The sequence below is a fragment of the Caenorhabditis remanei genome, chromosome II, assembly GCF_010183535.1.
Source record: "Caenorhabditis remanei strain PX506 chromosome II, whole genome shotgun sequence".
Classification (NCBI taxonomy): domain Eukaryota; kingdom Metazoa; phylum Nematoda; class Chromadorea; order Rhabditida; family Rhabditidae; genus Caenorhabditis; species Caenorhabditis remanei.
Window position 1 is genome coordinate 2,440,042 of NC_071329.1, and position 6,459 is coordinate 2,446,500.

Sequence of the window (6,459 nt, forward strand, 5' to 3'; positions counted from 1 at the left end):
TAAACTGTTTTTTTCAAAAAAAAAAAGTTGCCAAATTTTTGAAGCAGCTAACTTTGATACCCTGTCACACTTTCTCTAATTACCGCAATTATTTCCAATTAATATTGTTTGTGTAGATCAAATTGAGGTCTCCATTTTTCTAGTTGACAACTTTTTCGTGCGGGCGGTCTCCGGGGTGTTATAAGCCCTTAGAAGTTTTGAAGCTGAAATTTACTCATTTGCTGAATGACCCTAACTTTTGTTGTATTTTAAAAATAAATCATAAAATATTTACATCACCGGAAAACTGAAGTTTCAAGGATTTCAAACCTGTTTTCAAATTTTGTGTATCTTAAAATTCAACCGAGATACAACAATTTGAAGTTGAGACTCTCTCAAAATTCTGAAAAAAAAATTGCAAATTTTAAAAACCTCGTATCTCAACTGATTTTGCTTGTGCCTCAAATCTGAAAACATATTCATAATCTTCAAAACCAGAGCTTTCCATTGATATAACTTTATTATAGACAATTCCGGTGCACGCGCCAAAGGCGCGCCAGCCAATATGTCGCTTCATTTAGGTTACCAAAAATGTTCAATATTTTCGGTTTTTAAACTTTTTTGATAAATTTTGAAAACGGATTCAGAATCCTCACGTCTTCAGCTTTCCTGTCATATGGCATTTTTGTGTAGTAAGCTACGTATCTTACTAAACACTAGCTGCGTAGCGACTCAACAGTTTTTGTCTTTTTCAGAGTTTTGAACTTTTACAGTGGCATATATCTGCCCAATCTGTATAAATTGGCTGCGTAGCGACTCAAATTTCTATTCGAGGCAATCTTTAAGGTCCCCTTAAGCATTTCATCGACTCCGTATCTTTGCACTATGGTAAATTCACTGCGTACCGACTCAAAATTTTCCTATTTTTTCTTATTTTTTCTCTATTTTCCCCGTATTTTATCTAGTTTCAATGCCTTAATTGCGTGAAACACCTTCCCCCATTTCTTTCCGTTCCATTCGTCTTCTTCTTTTCTTATTGAGAAGATAATAATTAGACAGATCTCTATCTCTCTCTTTTCTCTGCGTCTCTCATTTTTGTGTAGTCTCTCTCTCTCGTCTCTTTCATTTATTCATTTAGAAGAAATGTACGATTTGAACGGGGGAGAAGAAGAAGGTGGTGGACGACGGAATTGTATGTGTAGATCATAATTTCGTATAGTTTTAGAATTGTTGCTTTTGAAGAAACTTTTTAAAGCTTTGAAAATTAGCTTTCAAGTAGCGTTACAGTACCATCACTTTCGAAGCCGTTCTTCAATTTTCTTAATTGACCAATTAACTCAAATTTATATTCGCTGTGTAGATCAATTCTAGACCTACATTTTTGTAGTTGACCACTTTTTTGTACGGGCGGTCCCTTGGGAGTTATGGTTCCTGGAAGATAGACAACTTTCTCCTTTCCATAACTCTCTAGGGACCGCCCGTACAAAACAGTGGTCAACTAGAAAAATGGAGATCTAGATTTGATCTACACAATAAATATAAAATTCCCTTGGTTTGAGCTACCAGGTACCCTAAGACAAAAGCTCAAAATCGAGCAATTTTCACTAGAATCTCAAAAAATGAAATTTTCTGTTTTCAATTGGCTATAACTCTCCAGGGACCGCCCGTACAAAAAAGTGGTCAACTACAAAAATGGAGATCTAGATTTGATCTATACAATAAATAAAAATTTAGGTTAATTATAATAATTAGGAAGAGGGTGACGGGCTCTCAAAGTTAGTTGTTTCAGTTGAAATTCTGCACAAAGAATATCCAACTTTTTTTCTTTTTTTCGGAAAAAAAAACACTTTAAAAGGGCCGTAATGTTAAATTTTAAACATTTTTAGCGAAAACCCGCAATTTTTCAAAAAAGCCCCCAAAATGGTGCATCGGCCCCGAAAACATGGTGCATCGAACAAAAAAAACCGTTTTTTCTTCATTTTTTTAATAAAAATCTGAGAATTTTTACATTTTTCAAGTTTTAAAAGCTTAGTAACGTCAAAACTGTAACAAGCGATTTCTCAATTCTACGATACAGCTTGATATTCGCGCCGAAGGCGCGCCAGACAGTATCATGAGAGTCTATCTTCTCCAATTTTTCAAATTTTTCTCAATTTTTTGTTGGTTTTTTTGATAAAAAAGATGATTTGCTACCATCAATCACTTTGCACCTTCCTCTTTTCTCTGACCACAGGTTGTGCCTCCCCTCGGCGGAATGGATGGCCCCGAGAGGAGGGGTCAAACATTACACACTATGTCTTCTTCTAATCACAAAAAGAGGGACCCGTTAGCTATGTCTATGTGCTCACCAGGATGCAACTTGTTGACCAATACACCCTCCAGGTCGTATGTATCACCTTTTTGTTTTTACACACGCCTGTCAGATGGCTTATTGTGTTACCAGTAGACACGTACTGGTCAGGTGGTGGTCCCTATTCTATTTTTAAGCCCTGGTTACGTTTTTACGGTTTTTGAAGGATTTTAAGAAGTTTAAAGTTTTTACTATTTTTTGACCCTATTTCGATGTTTTCAACCATTTTTTTCACTGTATTGTTCTACATGTTCTAAACTGAAGCCTTGTGCTTTCCAAATGTTTAGTACATATATTATTGCCAAAACCTAGACCGCCGTTTTACTAGTTGACCACCACTTTTTGTACTGACACTCCCTAGAGAGTTACGGGCAACTTCGAGATCCCGTAACAGTACCACCATGTTACCCAAATTATTTAAACCGTTAGTATGATATAGAGCGCTTCCAGATCTCCATTTTTGTTGTTGACCATTTTTTTATACGGGCGGTCCCTAGAGAGATACACTAATTTGAAATAAAGTGGGTAGGCAGCCCGTTTACTTGAGAGGGAAGGAGGTATGTCTACTTCGACACGCCATAACTCCCCAGAGACCGCCCGTACAAAAAAGTGGTCAACTACAAAAATATAGAGCTAGGTTAGATCTACATAACCAACATGATTTTTTTTATTCGAATTTCCCTTAAAATTGAAAAAAAAAAAAAAATTTTGTCAAACCGATTTTTTGCTGAATTTTTCGGTTTTTTCCCAGTTTTAAAATGTACCGATTCCGTCTAGTTTAAATTTATAGTGTTCCAAAACATCTTGTAGAATTGACTTTTAAGTAAATACTGTAGCTGACACGCCGTAATATGGAAATGGGTATAAAAACCATACTTGCAAACCGGGCCGGCGCGTAACTCGCTTCAAAATGAATATTATGAGCTGAAAAATATACCAAAATGTAGATCTCGGCGAGTTCTATGTCCGTGACCTACTACGGGCCGGATTGCTATTAGTTAATGTGCCGCGGGCCGGGCTAGAATGCCTTTTTTGGCCCTTTTCGCGTTTTTTGTCACTTTTTCCCGGCCCGCGGCACATTAACGAATAGCGATCCGGCCCGTATATTATCAGTGACATAGAACTCGCTGAGATCTACATTTTGGTATGTTTTTTAGCTCATAAAACTCAGTTTGAAGCGAGTTATGCGCCGGCCTATTTCGGCCCGTTTTGCAAGTTTGGAAAACTCTATCAATGTGTATATTTTAGCATGGCATAGTTCTTCCAACTGCGCTCCACCGAAATCCCCTTGAGAAATGCCTGAAATTTTCGTCGGTTCCGGTAGAGCGCAGTTGTAAGAAGTGTGCCGTGTTAATTTACTCACGGGAATACCTTAATACCAGAGTTGCGCGGAATTCCGACTTCCGACTTCCGACCTCCGGGCATTTTTTCACTTCCGACTTCCGACTTCCGGGCATTTTTCACTTCCGACTTCCGACTTCCGGGCATTTTTTCACTTCCGACTTCCGACTTCCGGATTTGGAGTTTCACTTCCGACTTCCGTCATTTCATAACGGTGGAATTTCGGAAAAGTAAATTTCTCAGAAATATAAGGAAAAATGGTCTAAAAGGACAGAAAATAGGCTTTTCTTCATCAAAAAACTAGTTTCTCACTGATTTTTGTGAATTTCATGATATTTTCTTTTGGAGTTTTTAAATCTTTGCGAAGAAATCTACTTCCGACTTCCGACTTCCGAATTCCGGATTTGGAATTTTACTTCCGACTTCCGACTTCCGTTTTGAAAAAATCACTTCCGCGCAAATCTGCTTAATACAATTTTAATCAATATTTTCTTGTCTTCTTCCCCAACCAACCCATCCATCACCTGCCTTCTCTTCTTACGTATACATAAAATAATTCCCTTTCCCTTCCCACCAGTTTTTTTCTCCCTTTCTGCCGATCAACTTGTGCTGATAACAATACTCCTGATAACACAATACTCCGTATGGTGTGTTGCCATTTCTTTCTTTTTTTCTCTATTTCTCTCACTCTCTCACCTCCCTTTTTTCTATATTTGTACGTTTTTTTTTGTGTATGTTTTAAGGTTAAGCGTTTTCCGCCTTTTTTTGTTATCGGGGGGTTTTTTTGGAGACTTTTGGAGGTGAAAAGTTGAAATTTTACTTTTTTTTTTTGAATTTAGGACATTTTTTTGACAAAAAACGGCTGATTGTCATTAAACCCGATACTTTTTAGGGTACAGCTGCAATTTTACAAGTTTTTCGACAAAAACTACCAAAAAATCTTATTTGAAAAAAAATGGCAAAATTTTTTTTCTGAATTTTTTTTTTGAAAAACTCAATTCTGAAACCTAAAATTGAAAATGTGCATGACAAAAAGCTGAAATCATTTAAATTCTGAATCTATCTTCATTTTTAGTAATATAATTTCGCGCCAAAGGCGCGCCAGATCAACGATCTGACTGTTTAGAATAACGCGCCGGAGGCGCGCCAGACACCTCAAGCACTGGGAAGTTGCACCCTTAGAGAGCGCTCTCAACTCTCAAGGGCCGAAAACTATATTTTAAAAAAAAAAACTATTTCTGACAAAAACTACCAAAAAATCTAATCTGAAAAAATTTGGAAACATTTTTTTCAGATTTTTTTTTCAAAAACTCAATTCTCACCCCTAAAACTTTGTTTTTTAAAATGTGTCCTGTTTCTCGGCCAATTTAGAAAATAATTTAGAAGGTAATCAAAATCTGAAAACAGATTCAGAATTTCCATGTTTTGAGCTTCCCGGTACAAGCCAACAATCTGAAAACGCGCCCAAGGCGCGCCAGTTTTTTTTCAATTCCTGGGAGGATTTAAGTGCAAAAAACCTATTTTCGCAGTTTTTAGACTAATTTTGATCCAATTTCTTGAATTGTTGAACAAAAATAGCCTAGGTTCACGAAGAAAAAAAGTAGGTCGAAATTTTTTTAAAAGATTTTTTTCATCTTTTTTTGTTATTAAAACTCAATTTTCTTCCCCTTAAACTTAACTTTCCTTAAACCTCTGTATACCATCAGAAAGCTGAAATCCCCCGGATTTCAAATCTATTTTCAAATTTCTGCTAGCTTCAAAACTCATCGAGATACAAAGGTTTTAACTTGGGACACTGGAAATCTAGAAAATTATTTAAAAATGAAACTGAATCAAAATCTAAAACCACATTCGGAATCCTCATAATCAGAGCTTTTTGATGATATAAATTTCTAAGTTTTGCGCCAAAGGCACGCCAGCTAACGTCACCTTAATGATCAACGCGCCGGAGGCACGCCAGACATTTCATGCACTGGGGGGAGTTGTACCCTTAGAGAGCGCTCTGAAGTGCAAAAAATCTTTTTTTGGATTTTTGGAATTTTCGGGGGCGCCCGAGGCGCGCCAACCAATTTTTTTTTCTTTTTTGTTTTAAATTGGTCCCTCGAGTAAAGTATGTCCAGATGTGTCTTTTCACATTTTGTCACAAATCGGTCTAAGAGTGTTTCTAAGGGGACATCTAAAGAGTATCGCATATGTTTTTTTGTTTCTCTCTTCACTCTCTGCGTCTCTCTCCTCTCTGCACTCTCTCGTTTCTTCTTTATGGGACCTCATTTTGATGGCCGTTTATTAGTTAGTCGCAGTCATTTGAACACAACATAGGTGAGTAGGTTGGAAGAAGAAGCATTTCTCTATTTTATGTTTTCTCTCGATTTATTAGGTTTAGGTTGTATAGGTATGTCAAGAATTAAGTGTAGATCAAAAAAAATTCCGAAATTTTGGTAATTTTCAGTACTAAATGCGGTCGATGCACCATATATATGAGCCGTTTGGATTTTTTTTGGATTTTTTTGGATTTTTACGTTTTCAGGATACCGTAAAACTTTTGCAGACCTATTTTTACGTTTTGCATGCAGAAATTCCAAGGAAATGTGTATTTTTCAAGGCTAAATAGGGTCGATGCACCATATTATCAATTTTTGTGTTTTGACAGAATTTTGTCAAAATTTTGAGATTTTTGAAGTTTTTTAACTTTTAGAGTTACGTAAAACTTTTTTTTGTTTATTTCATGCAAAAATTCCAGAGAAATTTTGATTTTCCAGTTCTGACATCGGTCGATGCACCATATATCA